The sequence below is a fragment of the Chaetodon trifascialis genome, chromosome 15 (assembly GCF_039877785.1).
Source record: "Chaetodon trifascialis isolate fChaTrf1 chromosome 15, fChaTrf1.hap1, whole genome shotgun sequence".
Classification (NCBI taxonomy): domain Eukaryota; kingdom Metazoa; phylum Chordata; class Actinopteri; order Chaetodontiformes; family Chaetodontidae; genus Chaetodon; species Chaetodon trifascialis.
The window spans coordinates 5180431-5200894 of NC_092070.1; the positions used below are offsets into that span (position 1 = coordinate 5180431).

General features: G+C 42.0%; 1 long non-coding RNA gene across 1 annotated transcript; it reads right to left on the minus strand.

The window, feature by feature from the left end:
• Positions 1–5832: 5832 nt before the first annotated feature.
• Positions 5833–16075, minus strand: LOC139343861 (uncharacterized). Its single transcript, XR_011603119.1, has 3 exons — positions 15907–16075; positions 6958–7068; positions 5833–6176 (listed from the first exon to the last, which is right to left on the minus strand). It is a non-coding gene; the product is annotated as an uncharacterized lncRNA (long non-coding RNA).
• Between the last annotated feature and the right edge of the window lie 4389 nt (positions 16076–20464).

Sequence of the window (20464 nt, forward strand, 5' to 3'; positions counted from 1 at the left end):
TGCAACAACAGAAAATATCAAGACTGTCAAGCACCACATGGTCCAAGCCAGCATCACAGACGTGCTCCAAAACAAGAGAACATTAGAAACTATGACGAACACATGGACAGGGATGTTATAGAAACACTGGTAACACTTTCCAACGAGGATAGCTGAGCAATGCTTAACTAATGCATGACTCATGATCATTTGATGCATGAGATGATGCTGGATGTGTCATTAATTTCTGCTGTTATTAAGACACGTTCAGGTCATGTGGTTACTTTACATTGGACCACTTAATGAATGTCACTTCATGTCATGAGGCTGCATGATTCAGCTGTCTTTAGGTGACATTCAGGGGTGGAGCAGGAGTTTAACTTTAACAAAGATAATTAAGATCAGTTCTGTTTCAGTTCAGTTTCAGTTGTATTGCTTGTATGTAGGTTAACACAGGAACACTGTACTGTGAAATGTGTTGGATGAGGAAAAAAACAGGTCAGCTCAGCAATGAGAACATTAGACATAAATTAGATAAAAAAAGAAAAATGAGGCAAATGAGAATACATTTAGATAATTAATATGTATAATACTATATACGCAATATGTATATATAATATGTATATAGTGTTACTGATGATCTAAATGTATATATAATTATATAAATATCATATATTATATGAAGATGAGGAATATCTGTAAAAGAAAATTATATGTTTTTCATAGCCTATCAGGAGATTGGAAAATGCAACAGAGGAGAAAAACTCAGTTTAACCAAGTGTTTTATCCCCTAATGGGAATATGATGATATTATTAGAATGCTAACCCTTTTTTCCAACAAAGCCAATGAAACGTTTGGACAGACTCATCCAATGCTTTTCGTTATTTTTATTATTGTAGATTAATACTGAAGCTTCATGAGGCAGTCACCTGGAGGGGTTCTCAGTTAATAGGTTTGCCTTATCAAAAAGTAATTAGTGGGATTTCTTTCTTTGCTGCATTTGAGAGAGTAAATAGGACAATTCAACTCGTTTAGTAATCCATATTATGGGAGGAACTGCTTATCTAAGTAAGGAGAATCAACAGGCGATCATTACTTTAATCATTACTTTACTTCCAACAACTTTGAGTGCAGTCACAAAAACCATCAAACACTCCCATTTGTCTATTTGTACATTGATGATATATAGAATGTTTCTGAAAAAATGACAGTTATTTTCTTTGCAGATGACACAAATTTGTGTTGTGATAGGAGGAGGAAGTCACAATACTGTACAAAACGAAAGAATTCCTTAAGTTTCCCTCCACCCAAGAAAGTTCACTGTTTTGTTGGGTTTAATTGTATATTTGTTTTTCTTTTCTACCAAATTGTGTAATTACAGTACAGAGTGAATTACATTTCAATCTAAATGTTGACTTAAAGGACCAGTGTGTTATATTTTGGAGGACATATTAGCAGAATATGGCAGAACTCTAACATAATATTTGTTTTCATTGGTGTAGAATCAAGACGCATTGTGTTTCTGTTACCTTAGAATGAGCTCTTTATATCTACTGAGCCGGTCGTCTTCCATGGACTCCACCATTTTGCACAGCCATGTTTCTACAGTAGCCCAGAAGGGACAAACCAAACACTGGCTCCAGAGGGGACACATTTTCTTCAAGCTTCTAGCTTCTCCTACATGCTTGGAGAGTGAGGTGTGAGGTAAGGTGTGTTCAGTCCATTCCAATTGTTAGATGCCACAAAATCCTACACACCGGTCCTTTAAAGATTGTACTGAATTAAGCAAGTGTGTGTTTTATTTATTATGAATTCAACTTTGCATTAGCAAGAGGAAAAGTGATATTTCCCTTGTTCAAAAATTATAAAGTTTAAAACCAAAGCAAGAGAACAAGTCAGTGAGTGGACGTTCAGTGTGGATTGTGTTCAATTAAAGCTCAATTAAAACACATTCACTGATTATATAGTATATACTGTATTCATGTAACAATGTGTGATTTTGCTTTCGCTTTTTACATATTTAATTCTGCTTCAATAAAATGAAATGAAAATATAGATTAAAGAACATGTAACTGATGAACAGTCACTGTACACCACTGACCCCTGGGGCGGACGATAATGTGCAAAAGCACTGGATGATGCATCAGTGTGTGCTGTGATTAAGGTTCACATTGTGATATCTGTATGACGCTGACTCACAAATCTTAATCTCTTTTAATCTTAATCTCTTGATGCTGTCAGGTTGATGTAGCTCAGATTATCTAATGGTGCCGTTTTTGAGTGGTAGCATGTAAGTCCACGTCCATGAGTTTATCTGTGTGCTATAGCAGGATTTCCACATGAACAAACCCAAATGAGAGAAATGTCACAAGCCAAAAAGCATGTTTCACAGAGCTATCTCACAAAAATCTTTTCCAGTAGGATGCACATTGAACACCTCCGTCCATTCGTGCCTTACATTCAAAAATGCTTTTTAAAGCATCACAGTACAAACAGATGTCTCAGGACGGTTCACATTCTCACAAAGTGAAACAAGGTGAAGTGTTTTTTCCACAGATGAATCAGTGAAGTTGTGGTAACTGCTAATGTAAGTGCATTTTCCCACCACAGGGTGGTGCTGTTATGCTATTACTCACCCTATCGTTTCTTCTCACAATCTAATGGCATTTTCTGGCCATAGGATCATGATGTAGAACAGAATGTGATCATTTGCTATTCCTTTTTTTTAAATGTTCAATTAAACAGCACAAAGACACATATTTAATGTTTTACCTTCTTAGCTCCATTGAGTTTTGTAAATATCTGCTTATTCTGAATTTGATGCAGCAACATGTTTCAAACATGTTGGGACAGGAGCAACAAAAGACTGAGAAAGTTATGGAATGCTCCAAAAACACCTGTTTGGAACATTCCTAAACTAATGGTGCCTAATGTTTCTGAAGGGCAAGAAAAGCAGCTGGGGTCCTTTGGCTATGAGTTCTTAGCAATTTTACCAAAGACTGATTTGCCCTAAACATCTCAGACGTCCTATATTTCACAAAAAGCTAAATAAAAGAAAAATCCAAACTATGAATACATGTTATTTTTTGCTTCTTTCTGACTCCAATAATCAATATTTATACTGTGACCCTTTGGACGATGAACCCACCCACAAGGAATAGAATGAATGAATTAGTTCAGTTGATAATACTTCTGCACGACAGTAAGTAGGATTGCAAGTTTTAGAGTTTTTTGGGCTATTGATACCTTTACTTAACCAGCATTAGGTACCAGTAGTACAAGTGAAATGAGTTCAAAATGAAGAATTTAAAATAAAAGGCTGCTGAAAATGAAGATGTAAAGGTTCATCTATCTCTTTTTAAGACAAGAGGCTTTTTAACGTTCCTCCCACATGTGTTTCACCTCCACTTGGTCTTTGTCATACAGCCTCTTAAGGTTCTGGCATGCATGGCATTTGGAAGCTGCAAAAACAGATCATCAGTGAATTGCAAATGTAACAATCAGGTTTATAGGCCTCTTTCACAACAGATATTTTGACTTGTCATAGTTAGAAAATGTCAAACTAATAACAATAATTGCTCAATTCCAGTAATGATCGAAATGCAATGCAGCAGTCAGCAGTCAGTAGTTATTAGTTACACCTGTGTGTGACAACTTAAAAGATCTGCTGGTGGAACCACTGTGATCATTTCATAGAAACAAATATAATGCATATCATTTTAGGGCTGCACGGTGGCGCAGCAGGTAGTGCGCGTGCCTCACAGCAAGAAGGTTGCTGGTTCGATCCCCGGGTCAGGCGGGGCCTTTCTGTGTGAAGTTTGCATGTTCTTCCCGTGCATGCGTGGGTTCTCTCCGGGTACTCCGGCTTCCTCCCACAGACCAAAAACATGCTCATTAGGTTAATTGATGACTCTAAATTGTCCGTAGGTGTGAGTGTGAATGTTTGTTTGCATGTGGCCCTGCAATCGACTGGCGACCGGTTCAGGGTGTAGCCCGCCTCTCGCCCATTGTAGCTGGGATAGGCTCCAGCCCCCCGCAACCCCGAAAGGGATAGGTGGTATAGATAATGGATGGCATATTATTTTATTGATATTTCACAGATACATTGTTCCTGTGGTGGAAATGTCCTTGCATTCGTCAAGGGCCTGAACAGGGGCTGAAACTGCAAACGAGAGGACGAGAGGACGAAAGGACTATTTCTGATAAATTGTGGTGGTATTTAGATGTGTTTGTGTTTGATTTCAACCAAAGTCAACTAAACTTAATATAATTACCAGCTGTCAAGTGCCCACAAATGCTAAAATAGTAGTTTGTAGCTACTGCCTCATAATATGATTTATTTAGTTTTGTAAAGCATTGAGGTATTTGACCTGGTGGCAAAGTGATTAATGGTCCCTACATTGTAACTTTTTCTAATACAGATTTGTGCATCACGTTTCATCCACCTCTGCCTTTTACACACACACACACACACACACACACACACACACACACACACACACACACACACACACACACACACATTAGGTTTTCATCACTCACTTTTGGGGATATTACATAGACTTACATTCATTTCCTGGAGACTTACACAAACCTTAACCTACCCCCCACCCCCACCCCACCCCTTTAGGCTCTTCTCTGCAGAGTCAGGCAGAGGAGCTATCTCTCCTCTCCCCTCAGAAGAATCTCCTTCAGGCATTCAAGCTTGACACCTCTCTGAAGTGGTTGGGGATGGTATATCCAATGTCAAGTGCAGACTGGCTCAGTTTGTTAACGTGTTCATGTAACTGTTACACCTGAAGTTTGTCTGTGTGGGCAAATTAATGATTGATCTCACCACTGCTCGTCTTCAACAGGGAGCCTTGCGAAGACAATGCTGAAGATTACAGTCAGGCTTTAGCGGAATTTAATTGTTGAAGTCCAAATGTCGTCCAAAGTAGTGTGTGTGCCTGTGTGTGTGTGCGCGTGCGTGCATGTGTGTGTGTGTGTGTGTGTGTGTGTGTGTGTGCATAGGCATGGTGGATCCATCCTGTGGTGCAGTTAATGCAGGTAATTTGTAGGTTTTTCCTTTCACATATTTCTACCAGAGAAACATTCCTGGAAACACAGCACACCTATTTACTCAGGTCAAATACTGTACACACACACACACACACACACACACACACACACACACACACACGGTTACTGTATACTGGATGTGCACACCTGCCGTCTTATGGGATATGACACTTACATTTTCTGCCATGCAGTTTAATACAACTGTATAATTTGACAACAGAAAGACTTAATGTACAGGGGTGTTGTAGGCAGGGCTCCCTCTTGTGTTCACTAGTGGTTATGTCAAAAATGAGACTTTTTATTTGGGGATATATTTAGAAGTGTTCATATTGGTGAAGTTTGGGAAAAACTGGATTCAGGGCATAATGATTTCACTGCTGTGAGGCATCTAATTAAAGTTTGGATGTAATGAACTCAGTTCTCTGCTAAATTTGATTTTCTCTGTTTGCAGTGGCCTAAAACAATTATATACATGGCTTATAAGCATTACATATGTCATATAGTGGCTTTAAATCTACACCCCTAACAGCAAGGCTCTAACAGCAGGCTAACCTAGGAATGTGTGCGTGTGATGCCTGAAGGAGTTCGAGTTTACCCTCTGGAGCTAGATTAAGACCACCAAACCAACAGCTGACAGTATTGATGTCTGCTTGTGAGTGTGTGTGTGTGTCTGTGTAAATATCAGGTTGAGAGAAACACTAAATTTGGAAGTTCAGGGTTCATATGTCCATATTCCAAGAAAGTAGATGCCCTCCTCCAAATGGTGAAACAAAAGATCACAATTTGTTTTTATACCAATTATTTGATACTTTTATTTCCATTTATAAGTATTCATCTCAAGTCGACAATTTACATCACAGGCCGCCAACTCTCTGGAATCGTCTATGAGTGGAGGTGCTGTGAGTTAGCCGTAGAGGGAGAGGGGGAATGATGGAAAGACTGAGGAACACCAGTTAAGCCTAAAACGGGGGGAGCACAGGGGGGGGAAACTGGTTACTGCTGCCAGATCCAAAATTCAGCCTGAATCAACGCAATGTTCGCCACACCATCATCATCATTGTTGTTGTCATCATTCAGTCCAATACTGTTGTGCAGAAGGGAATGCTGGGAACTTGGAGGACTCAGTGCAGTGGACCTGGATGAGAGGAGATAGAGAAGAGATGGAGAAGACAGGGAATGAACACACACCATGTGTAGGCACCCTTCACGCCAGGATATTAACCTTATCTGGATTGGAGCTGAGACAGTCGATTAGCACATCAGCAGAAAAATAATCAGCAACTATTTTCATGAACTGATTTATCAGGTCTTTGCATTTACACCTGGTCTGAATGAGCTTGTCAGCTTTATTGTGCCTTCATTGTGATCAGATCTCAACGTGCACATTAGTTAGGCGGAGCAGGCTGACTACCTACTGCTACGACTAGTTTTCACAGGACTAAGTAAGCAGGAAGAGGTGGGGCTACTTGACCTTTCCACTGACTTTAAAGAATGTGGACACACTGTGCAGACTGCAGTATTACTGAATCGAATCACAATGCAAGCAGCTCCTGAGGTCGTCTCAATGGTCCGATCAGTGTGATCACAGTGTGTTTTAGCTGCATTTGTAGCCAGCATCAACGCACTCAATGTTCATGGTTTTTCATGAGTGATTCATGAGATATTGTGGGTAACCTTCAGATCAGCTTTCAATGAATTTTGTAAATCGAGCATTTAAGGGTACCTTCCATAAAAAAATGGTTTTGATTTGCTTCCACAGCTGATTGGATTTTCATTTGTAGAGCTCCAAGCATTGGAAAATTACATTTAAAACATCTTTTTCCAGAAACAGTGCCTGAGTGGATAATCCACACACTTTTTATTGGAACTACTTTCTGTGCCTAAGAATGAATCAGCAAATTATGTGACATCCTCACAGTTGAGGTTGGAGGGCGACTCCTCATGACGTGCTCTCAGCTGCACTCTTCACACAAGCAGCAAAGGCCTCCATCAGATCTTTGCAGCCCTCGCCTCCCTTCTCTGCCACACTGCAAGAAAGATTTTTTAACAATTAGATCGCAGTCAAGTTAAGACACATTTCAATACCTTTTCATTTCAGAAATGGCTGCCGTGTTTCAGTGTCACCTGCTCACACAGATGGCATGAGAGCTGAAAGCAGAGAGAGGAATGACAGACAGTCTTAGTGTAGCTTTTGTCAGCAGTGGTGGACTCAACTATGTCCCAGTCCCACTAGATCTGTTAACAAAACAATGGCTTGCTTCATGTACTAACAGATGTCTCACTCCTGTCTCTCCACTGGCGGAGGAGAGATAAGGTCAGTAAATGACGTTTTGTTTGCAGCTCACTTGAAAATGATTTGACTTGAAATGAGACACAGAAAGTGACTCATGCTGTCAGGCTGCCAAGTGTGCCCCCACAATGCAAGATCCACTCATTAACAAACTTTGATTAACACGAGTGAGTGGACGTACATCTGAAACACAGCTGCTGACAAAAGACAGAAATAACAAGAAAGAAAGAATGAATGAATGAAGGACAAGACAAAAAGTGGGATGAAAGTGAGAGAGGGAATGCGGGCTAACAGATTATTTCAGGCTCCTATTCAGGAGCAAACACAGCAGCCAACACTGCCACAGAGCATTAGAGTGATGGAGCGAGAGGAGGGGAGGGAGGGAGGGAGGGAGAGAGAGACAGAGGGGGGAGTGAGAGACACAGGGAGCCATGTAGATGAAGCCATCTGTTTGATAGGACACCAGAAAGGGTTGGAGGGAGGGAGGTTGTGTGATAATGCAGAGATGACAGGACACGGGCTAGAGGTCGAAAGCACAGGAGGAGGGGTTTCATCAAAATGAACCTAACAGCATCCTTTGGCTCCTCCTGTCACTTCATCAGGTCCGAACATGCCTCTGTTCTGCTTTTCCCTCCTCCATCCACTGAAGAGCAGGGCAGCAATCCTTATCTCCTATCAATCCCTCCACCCTGGCTCAAGTTCACTTTAAAGCAGCACCTGCTCGCCTCTAAAGTAACTGTTTTGTGATACGGATCCAATACCTACTTAGAATTTATAAGATAAGGTCTGTGACGTGTTTTTTGCTTCTATGGGATGAACAACATCCACTCAATGTGTAAACATTCAGTAAATACCAGTTGTTGTAGTACATTCTATGGTTAGTGGTGGGGTCCGCCAGTCCTGCACCAGATTCAAACTACCTGCATACGCAGGGGGGTTCACAGGAAACAAGGAATGCATGTAATCCATCATGTTTTAATTTGATCTCACTGATATCAGCCTCACCATTTACTGCTCACTCCGTCAGCTGTATCAAGAACTGTATCAGGTTTCTGCTAATGCTAACCCGACGTGTCCGACTGCAGCTACTTCACATGAAGTGTTTAACTGGTGAAACACAGGGTGGCTTTTACTGTTCAGCAGTCGCAGGAAACTGACCACAATCATTCAGAAAAGGGTGTCAAAATGTCCAATCAACCAGGACTTAAATCTTAAACAAGTGCTCCACTGATCTAGCATTGCACTCCTGTAATATTGTTGGACTCACAATGGACAGAAATGACTCAAAATGATGCAGCAGAACCAGATATGCTTGTTTGTATTTCACTCATTGGGACCTGGGACCTACACCTACACCAGAGTTTCGGGTGTGTTATGCTTGCAGTGGCTCATGTATCCTTAAACTGTTCATCTCAAGCAGAGGTGAGGAGCAGGGGGCAGAGGTCTGTTAACCACACCTCTAAGTGCACACTTCCAGATTTTGTCATTTTCAAACTTGTAGTCTTTACACTGATGTGGATTCAAGTGACATCACTTGAGGCAAGATTTCAAACAGCTCCCTTTAAGGATACAGCTTTAAAGGACTAGTTCCACATGGTGGGAAAATGGTGATTCACATTTTTGCGGAGAGTTGAAGGAGAAGCTTGATACTATTCATGTCTGTATGTTACATATAAAGCCAGGAGACCATTTCATGATAAGACCACTCTCAACTCTTACAACAGTCAGTTTCATTTTCAGCCTTGTGTGATCACTTGAACACAAACCTAAAGTGAAATAATGTCTGTTGTGCAAATACGACACTACACAAGGCCATCTCTGCTGCTTTATCTCTTTATATTGTGGCTGGGTGCCTGTTAGTGATGTAACATACAGCTGGCTGCAGCAGATTATCACTCAGCGCTTTACTTTGCCAGGAGGGATGGAGTGTGTGTGTGAGGAAATGGGAGCCATTGAGTTTGTGTCACTGCAAGCATCCCTTTCTGGTGGTGTGTTTGTGTGCCTGGACAGTCAATGAGCGCTTATGTTTGACGCACTGCACTGATGACCCAACATCAGTGCATCAGAAAGTAATCTCAAAACCCGTCGGCTATCATCTGATGATGATTAAGCCTCTGGGGCCAAGAGCAAATGTTTTGGGGCTTACGGTGTAGCCAGTAAATATTCAGATAACAGAAATGGGGCCAAGACTTCTGTGCACCAGTCATTGTTTAGCGTCCTATAAGCAACTTAACTTTCAAACCCAACATTTTGGCTAATCTCTATAAACATACATTTGCATATGAATGCAAATAAATAATAATAAAAAAGCTCATAAAAAGCTTAATAATCATCAGATGATAATAGATGGGTTCTGAGATCATATTTCAGCTAATGCATTGTACCTCTTTTAATCCCCACTGTTCATCTGCATACAACCACAGCCTGCTCAAACTTGATTAGTCAGCTTGGACAAATGAAAAGCAGAACGCTTCTGGCACCAAAATCTTGTCCCTTGCCTAAAGATTGTGCCTTGATATGCAGTTATCTGTTTATAGAGATTACAGAAAGTCTAACCCTGAGGGTGTATCGTCACATAATTCTGCCACAGCACCACAGGTCTACCCCAACATACTGCATGTACCTCGATTTCAATCTCAAGAGGAGCTCACTGGTCTGAGGAGGAGGGAGGAATCGTACCAGTTGGGGCTTCATTATGCAACAGTGAAATGAGAGTCCTCTGGTCTTAGCAGTGCAAATGTGAGCTCTCCTCAAATTCCTATTTTTCAAAATAAAGGCGCCATAAAGGTTTCATCATCTCTGAACATTTGTCCTTTAATATAAATGCAATATCGTTAACCCTCATTAAATGGACCGTCTCATCTCACGTGATTCAACAGTTTAAAATGCACACAGTCCAGATATTGATGCATACATATGAAGTGCACACAGGGGGATTAGAGAGAGAGCAGAGCAGGGTGGTCACATGCACAGGCAGAGGAGGGAGAGGAGCCAATGACATCACCACCGCCATCATGCAATCTCCTGAGAAAAAGCACGACTCTGAGTGAGGTCACGTTACAGGGTCATGGGGCAAAGCCGGGCTGTCATGGTGACCAGTTTAGACCTGAGCATTTCAGCCAATTCAGACTCAATTATATTTATTACATCATATGAAACAACGCTTCTGATATTCAGATGTTCAAAATTCCAGGGAATTAATCAACATAAACGGTGAAACACTAGCATGACCACCATGATTTGTAATCTAAACCACCATCATGCTGTTGAGCACTAACTGCATCCTGAGGCAGTGATGTCAGCATGTCCGGGTCTGACCAATCACCACTCAGGATGGCTGGAAGAGTGACGTCGTCCTCCCATGTTGGACACAATCAGGAAATGAAGGCTGAATTATTTAGACTGGGCTAGCTGTAGTCTGTCCTCTGGGACGAATATGCATAATGGATCACTGAGCAGGTGCAGCAGTAAAAGTTGATGCATAGGCCAAACATTAGTGAAGAGACCATGTGATTAAAGCTGAGTGTGCAGTGTCATTGTCTAGTGAGGAACTCATAAGGATCAATAAAGCATCCTTTGGCACCTTATGCCAGTGTTTCCCCAAGTCTCATGACCGCTCAACTTGTAACCAGTCAGAAATAACACTGACACTAACACTGAAATAACACTGCATTCCATGTACTATCACTACACTCAATGCACATGGATAAACATTTGGTTTTGTTTATAATACTTTTGATCTTTGACCCAATCAGAAGTTTGTGTAACAGCACTTCTGTCCGCTGCACAATGAGACAGGATTTTGACCCTGCTTTCCAAGATGTAACTGGATTTCCTCAGCAGGTATAGGAAATAATTCACTTCTTTGCTCATTTTGAGGTGATTAAAATAGATAAAATAAACATAAAAATGTTATTTTGCATGAAATATATAATAAAATGTGACATCAATAGTCACAGCGAATAATAAAAGAGCTCTCACGTGTCACTTCTGTCTACAAACATTTTGGGATTAGGAATTAGTGGCAACTTGAAGAGCAGGTTCAAAACCATTGAGGATTCTGGAAATACCTCCAGGACAGAGCTAACGGTTGGAAAAGGACCAGGAAAAGGAAAAAAATAAATAAAAAACATGCTTAGCTGTGTGCCTCAAATGCAATGGTGAAAAACTGGGGCTGGGGTCTACCATGAACTACAATGCAAGTTCAGATGGTGACATTTTTTGAAATCACTGTGTTTTATCTCAGTACACCAAGTTGGAAAGGAGACTCTTACAGTTGCTAGCGATTCTAAACATTAGCAAACTACAGGAAGACCCCTCCTCCTGAACCTGTCTCCATATTTTCTTGAACATTCTTGAATGACACAGAAGTTCAGACAATTAAAAGAATTCTAACTATTAGTCTACTAACCAGGATGCATGACTGATGGTGCAGCATGGGGGGTTGAGGGGGAGGGGGCATGCTGGTGCCAGTGTGGCAGAACTACAGCACAGCACTCAGATTACTGACTTCTGCAGAGTCACTGAATTCCATAATGAAAACCAGCACAGTTTCCACTGGCAAGAATGTCCATGCATGTCTGCACATACAACTGCAGGCAAGTGTTTGCATGTGTGTGTTTGCATGTGTTTGTTTGCATGTGCATGGAGGGCAAAGGGACTGTGTGCTTATGTTCAACTCTTATGAAAGAGCCTGGCGTGTCAAAGTACACAGGCTGACCACTAACCAACATGTTAGATACAGGAGTTTCTGTCACTAACAAATATTAACAATGGACCTGCAGCTCAACCAGTCACATACACTGTACTGTAGGTCAGCATGGACATTATAGATCCATCCTGTGTGTGTGTGTGTGTGTGTGTGTGTGTGTGTGTGTGTGTGTGTATGTGTGTGTGTGTGTGTGTGTGTGTGTGTGTGTGTGTGTGTGTGTGTGTGTGTGTGTGTATGTATGTGTATGTGTGTGTGTGTGTGTGTGTGTGTGTGTGTGTGTGTGTGTGTGTGTGTGTGTGTTATCGATTATCCTGGCCCTAAATGCAAGTTTCAACAAACAGACACTACAAAAAAAAAACAAAAAAACAACAAAGATTCATTTTTTAAAAAAGTGCTAAAAATCTGTTGATCTGAGAATATTTCAACTCATATCCAGAAGTCCTTTTGAAGAATCTTAACTAAGTGCATCTTGAAACAATAAGGCAGGTCTCTGTATGAGAGTGAGGTGAGAATGAAAGTACATTTTAAGATTCCTGAAACAAGTTGATTTACAATAAAAACAAGGTGAAATATTCATACTGCATTTTCTCACTTTTTTATAGGAAGTAAGACAAAACTCAGTGGAGAATTTTGCAATTCATAAATAAAGAATAAACACTGATTTTTTACCAAAGTTTAATAGAAATACAAGTGGTCCCAACTTTAAATAAAGCAAATGCATTGGTCTGACTATTTAAACAGCACTGCTATAGCACTGTTCCAGCAGTTGGACAGTGCATAACTACATGTAGAGAAAACCTTGAGTAAGACATTAGAAGTGTCAAACAAATGACTGATGTGAAAGTAAAAATGGTTTATATACTGTACATTTTAAAAGGCATACCATGCTTTATTGTCTCACACACGCTAATATCCTGTTGCTCTCATGTCACCTCTGTGAGACTGTGCCTGTGTGACCTTGACAAGGTCATAACTACTGCAAATGAAGAGATATTTTATTAAAATGAATTCTCCCATTACGTAAACCGCATACAAACCTGTACCTGAAACTGTGGAGTAATGATCAAATCTGAACTAGAGTGTGTGTAAGGAGATGCTCATCACCATGCTGACACTCAGGCCCCGACATGGCCATGCCTCCATACACCATGGCTGAGTGTGAATGTGAGGCTGTTGCTTATTCGGTTGGCCTGGTTAAAAGACAGGTGTCAGGCAGTAACGTGATCTATGGCACAGAACATGTCATGTTATCCTGCACATACAAGCTCATTTGTACACAGTTCTATCCATGACTTCTAAAAATATGTAGGGGGTTTGATGGTATTCATTACACAGAATCAGCTGTGTTGAATCTACAGCTGGCATTGAAGTGTGTCTTAGTTGGAATAAAATGAAAGCACTGGGAGACCAGCAGAGTTCAGGTTGTCTCTACATCTCTATCCAGCACATATGTAAGAGAATTTGACACATAAATGGCTACATGCTGAGTGCTGAGTGGGGGCGCAGGAGTCCAGGGGGAGTTGAGTAGTAATAATGACCTAATTCCTAATAACGGAATGTAAATTATTAGAAAGCCTGCATTGAAAACAGTCTGGACTGGCTGCTTTCTCAGTCTCAACCAATGGCACATTCTTACCTTGATACATTGCTGTCAGAGTTCAAAGATGCTCATTTAAATGGCACTAAAACTGGCAGCACCCAAAGCAGAGGTCAACGACAGCATATTAAATGTACCACCTGTCTCACTGAACAAAAGAATCTTGGGGTTAACTTCCTAAATTGAGTGGAGAAGTGGTTGTAAGCAACAAAGGTATTTCCATCTGACAGAGCAGACTAGTGCTGTGTTCAAAACCTGAAGGGGTAATGCCACTGATGTCAAAGTCTGTTTAGTGTGAAAGATGTTTGGGGTGTGAAGTTAGAAAGATAAGCAGTAGAAGTATTTTTAAGCTGTCCATCATGTGTCCAACAATGTTATAGTAGTGCAACTTGTCATTTGGCTATTAATGCAGCAAAGTTGTCCACATCATCATGAACTTATTTACATATCCAGCAGATCCAGAGTAGCATCATTTGGAGTTGTGTCAACATGACAAATCTTAGACAATATGAACTCTCTTGTTTTGGTCTCATCCAACACTTGAGGATATCTTCCATTAAAGCTCATGGGATCAAGAGCTAGCAGGTTCAAGCATCTAACTGTATCCTGTGAGAAGCCACTGTGGCCCTCATATTAGCACTTGCAGCTGCTAATGCTGCTGCCACCTGACTTTCTGACCATTCAAGGTTCTGCAGGTAATAGTTCACATACAGTAACCATGACGCCTTATCACCATAAACTGACTGTGCTGAGCTTTAAAACTGGTTGACCTTGGCCAGAGCTCCCAGTATAGGCCGACTTGGATTTTAACAAGCTGCAGTAAACTGCATGGCCCTCCCCCATAGCTGCCTGGGGACTGAAAACAAAGAACAATGTCTGCAGCTTTAACACAAGAGCAGCTCATGTTATACATAGACAGAAATATCAAACTATCGAGCCTGTAAATTCAAATGGATCTTGAACTCCTCAGACACCTAATAAAGAAGTGAAAAGGAGGGTTGGTACATGTACAAATTTGACACGGTTAGGCAAACATCCACACCTTGCCCTGCCAGCCCTCCCTCCTCCACCTCAACCTGCTGTCTTATCTAAAGGCTTCACACACCCACCGCGAGCTTATCAAGGCCTGACAGTCAGGCTGGAACAGACTTTCAGCCTTTACTGTGAAAAAAAAAGTGTATTCCACACAAATATGAACACAAAAATGCAAAATTACAATATCCAACTATTCTCAAGTATTCAAGAAATGTAGCAATAGAAGTTAACTGGGAATGATAATCCATTTCATGAGAGGTTAAAGCCCCATCTTAGTGACCATCCACAGAAACCCCTATCTGTCAAAATGGACTGTTCCAGAGAAGAGGTGTGGATGGTTGACGTGCAGAAGCCAAGAAGATGTGCGCCAAAGTGTTATGTCATTGCATGTCTCTCTGAGCTGCAAACACAAACACAGAAAACAGTGTGTGCATTTACATGAAGCAAGACCCCAAAATATCATTGAGCTAGTGTCCCTGACCGTTGACACAGCAAAGGCAAAAGGAGACTGCAAGGACAAATGGAACAAGCTAACGCAAGGAATTCTGGGGAAAGGGAGGCTAGTGACGCAAGCAGATTCCCAGCCTTCATCCATGCGTATGGATGAGCATCAAACATCACCCCGCTGCCACACATTATTAATCCCCAAATCATTCACCCAAAAGAGGGTACCCCAAGTTTTCATAACCTTTCCCCCTGCCCCCCCCGCTGGGCTGTCGAATTCAGTTACATTTCAACATGCAAGACATTCTCTCTTGGCGGTTTTCAGCGCTAACCATCGCTTCCTATGAACAGACTCCATTTTAACATGGCGCATTTTAGGATGCTGCACATCTCATTCAGTCGTTAAACCAGTGCAACAAAAGATGAGCTCCGAATTTTTGAGAAATATTTCGCCTAAGCGCGGACGTGATGTGGAGTCATTGGGCAGCTTGTTAGGTAACATTCAAACACGTCGCTAACGACTCAAATGGTCAGTTTTTCGCTCAGGGCTTCTCTGCCTTCAGCTGTTCAACATCTCAGCAAATACGAACGTTTGAAGGGAACTCTTGAAGCCAAAGGAGAACTTGTGGAACATTCAGAGGTGGTTCAACAATTGCAAGAGCTTCCTATGTGCCCACTGAGTTTGAGGTGTTTGATGAAGGGCTGTTCTTCAGTGAGGGTAGAAGAAACACATTTACACTGTCTTTCTCTTCTGCACACCTCTTTGCAACATGCACACAGTCACCTACCATTTGTCCAGGTCAGCCTTGATGCTGGCACAAGCAGCAGGGACGGGGGCCTCGGCGGGGGCAGCGGCGGTCTCTGAGTCTGACATGTCTGTGGTGCTGCTGTGTGGTGTCGAGGGTATGTCTTCCTGTCCTCCAAACGCCTATGGATCCCAGAGCCACCAAGAGAGACAGAGAGAGAGAGACCGAGAGATAGTGGAGTTTAGAGTGAGTTGGTGAAAGGGGAGGGCGCACAGGAGGAGGTGGGAGGAGATAAACATGTGACAGGGCAGCACACGTGTGGACACAGCAGTCGGGGAGGGGGGTACAAGAGTGAAGGGGCAGTGACCTCGTCTGAAGTATAAAGGCTGAGGATTGGGCAACAAGGACAAAAGGGGGAAGTGGCGCGTTGAGGTTCCTCTCTGATGGCAGGTTCATCATGTGCTTTGATACTTCCAGGACCACATCAAACTGACCATCAAACATCAAGCGGAGCTCCTACCAACGCTGCCGCTAACAATTCTTTTCATTCATCTGCTGATTATTTTCACAACGAGAACTTCCCAGAGCGATGTCTTCAAACTGCATTGTCTGTCCAAGCGACAGTCCAACTGGAAGGTGGAACCAGGGAATGATTGAAATTTTTTCTTGAAAAATGACTAAAATGATGAATTGATTGTCAGTATAATTGGCACTTAATTTTCTTTTGAGGAACTAATTGAATAATCATTGCAGCTCTAGTTCTGACCCAACTGTAGAGCTCATACATGGAGAAACAAGCTTGAATCTCATTAATACATGAACTTATAATCACCAAATACTAAATGTGTCAATGGTAGTGCAAAACCCCCCCAAACTCTTAAGATATTCATATATTGCAATACCCATATACAATGTGATGGAGTGTAGTAACTGGTGTGTGTGTGTGTGTGTGTGTGTGTGTGTGTGTGTGTGTGTGTGTGTGTGTGTGTGTGTGTGTGTGTGTGTGTGTGTGTCAGGGCGGCTGCAACATGAACAGTGACAGCTCAACCCGTCCATTGAACAGTGCCACCTAGTGGCAGCTTTGTGCAAGACGTTACAGCATCGCGCTGCTGCTGCAGTCTTCATCACAGCGCATGGCAGCCATGCTTCAAAGGTCTGGGAACATAACGTCAAAATGTTTAGGGTGACAGGACGCGTGTCTTTCATCAGTGTCTTTTATAATTAGTAATCATGTGATGTCTATATATTACAGTATATAGTGTAAATACTGCATATATTCATCACCAAGTGGGAGCAGTGGCCACATGGAGCTGAGTGTCCTTGTAGAAACAGACTCAAGGTCACAGTCACAACGTCACCTGGAAACGAGTATTCTTCTGAATAATCTTTAAATATTTCCCAGTGACATTCAGTTTAAAATCCATGGAAATGAGAAAAGTTTAGCTTAAAACTCTATTAATCTAATAGTTTCAGCTCTAGTTTGGACTCAGTTGAACTATAGCGGTCATTTTAGTTTGAGTCATCTGAGGAGATTCTGAGCCACTGATGCTGAATGCTCACAGTAAGGTTTGTTATCTGCGCCCACCAACAGTTTTCAATGGTTTCTTCCCTCACAGGAAAATGATGGAACTGGATGTGAATAATTACAGGATTGCCGGCAGTGACCGGCGCTGTGTGAGAAAAGACTCGTTTTTTCTCTATTTGCTTCCAAAACCTGATTTTTTTTTCTCGATACTTGGAGTACAGGTGTAATTAATTTGCCTCTATGTTATAAGCCAACCTCATACTCTGCAAACATTAGTGATACTTAAATGATGTTACACGAGAGCAACGCAAGACACTTCAACGCACCGCGGCTGCTTTGCGCACAGACTGAGAGAATCGCGTTTGTGCGCACAAAAACGCACCAACTCGGCACCTCTTTTGCAAAGTTTTCATTCTAACTCTACAACTCTAAAGACACCAGCGACCACAGTTAACTCCACTCACCCTAAAACACACACATCTGTCTTTAGAATCTATCTTTCTATCTAAGCTTTCCTGGGTTGGCGTCTCACCTGACTCGTGCGTATCCACAGTTTTGCGGCTGCACACCTGGTGAAGCTAATAAGTTTACACAAGCCTATGAATTATGGGATATGTAGTCCTGAGCCAATGCACTCGTGTGAGCTCGACAAGCTCAGGCTGCCAAAGTGGAACAACAAAGGCATTTTTCCCACTTAAAAAAAACATGTTTGTTATATCAGGCACAGCTCACATTCACTGGCCTCTGCTGTTTCCGAAATTAGAGCTCATTCATATTCCACAAAGAAAAAAAGTGTGCAGTGCCTAAATTACATTAGCATTAAATGTCAAGCAATTATCTCCCAACATGGAAAACCCTTCTCTTCTCACCTCCTCACGCAGATATATTGCTCTCTCATGCATAAAGTCTCTGGCATGAGGACACAAGACAGAACAGGCACAACTTCTGACGCAGTGGCACAGTGAAAAAGGAAAAAATTGTAAATATTATAGGAAATTTATGTCATGTTATATCATAAAGCCCTGGGTGATCCATCAAATCATTCAGATTCTGTAAAAAACAAAGTTTTTGAGCAACACAAAGTTTCTCTATGAAACTTTAGTGAGAAGCTTCCACACCACAGTGGGACACAAGAGGGAACACCATGTACTTTAAGTAGCATCAGTGGCTTCCTGTGCACAAACTCACCATATGAGACTGAATTCATCAAACAATTCCATTAATACCTACCTGTCTGCAGATGGAAAGTCTCGCTCCTGAGTTGGACGGCTCAAAAGTGAGTCTAAATGTGAGCAGGAATCACCAGAAAATGCTAAGGGGGGCTTTAGTGTGCTGCAACTGCTCTGCTGCAAGTGTGATCTCACTGAAAGGGGGTGTGTTGCTCTGGTTTACGACCGTGCGTGCGTGCGTGCGTGTGTTTGCTTATGGTATGTGCACTGCCAGGGGCAAAAAAACCAAAGGGGGGGGGGGGGGGGGGGGGGGCAAGAAAGAGAAACGGAAAGGGATTGGGAATTGGAAGGAGGCTTGAGTGGAGAGAGCAACAGACTGACACTGAAGATGTACATGTTGGAGATTCCATGAGGGTCAAACAGTCCTATAAAAGGGGCCACATGTACTCATGAGCACACATGTAACATACATGTTGCCTGGCTGTGGTGGGCTGCGGCAAGGTCGCACACATGGCTCCTGCAGTTCTCATGTTGTTTACTCACAGTCTGTTCTTCATTGCAAACCTTCAGGTTCCTCCCTCATTTACATAAAGACAAGGCCCTCAGGCTTCATGCTGACTTTGCTCAAGTAACACCACGCTATACATGTTCAAACACCCTCAACACACACACACACACACACACACACCCACACACACACACACACACACACACACACACACACACACACACACACACACACACACACACACACACACACACACACAAACACACACCCTCTTTTTGCTTTGTAAGCCAAAGCCTGCAACATGAACCTGTTTTCCTGACAACAAGTGGGCATTTGCTTGCAGCAACTGGGGACTGGAACACAATGTGTGTGTGTGTGTGTGTGTGTGTGTGTGTGTGTGTGTGTGTGTGCCACTATCACAGGTAGTACCTTGCAGGTGATAAAATCAGAGGAGCCTTCAAAGACAGTCTGTAGGTCACACGAGAGACCTGCTGCACATGTGTTTACACATGTACAGGCCATCATGTGTGACGCTGCAGACTGAATGGAGACACAGACACAGAAAAGGGAAATGCAAATGACTTTCTGCCAAGCAAAAGGAATCTATAATTTTTATACATAACCCATGTGACATATAAAACTTGAGATATTTCCCCTTTGGTGTTTTATCAAAACTTGGTGGTCGTTTCTGTATTTTCTTGCCTTCATCAGATGTTCAGTCCTTTTTGCAGCAGAGGGAGGGCTTACCTCTTCAAACCTTCCTGCAAATGAGGTCTTAATAAGGTCAGACGAAAAGAACAAATACATGGAACCAATTGCACATACAGTACATGTACATACTGGTTAGACTCCAAACATTGTAATGTCAGAAACAACACAAAACATGGGTTAAATATGGAGAAGTTGAGGCAAAAGCCTCAATAACACATAAATGTTGGACACCCTAATAATTAGCTCAGCTCAGAGCCTCCACCCTCTGACAGTCATCATGTCTTCACATTATACACAGTGCATAGTATCGGCTGATCACTGACAGTGACCTGTTCTGTCTTGATTTCACCAGTTTTAAAAATGTTATTGCTTCTCAGGCCAAAAGCACTAGATATTTACCATGAAGTTATAATATTTTATAAAACTTGCTCAGATGCAGAAAAGCACATTTTCTGTATGCAATGTCACATTAACACACAAGTACAGTTTGTGTCCCAGCTGTCTGTCAACCCTCTATCTCTGTCCCTGTTCTACCCTCTCCTCCTCCCTCTCTTTTAATCAGTTTCCCCTCAGGGATCAATATTCTGATTTTGATTTGCCCTGTTCAGCCTGTCCAGCAGTGTCATGTTGGACCTGTCATTCCACAGATGGCCATTAGACGTCGCCAATGAGCTCCTGCCTCTGTTT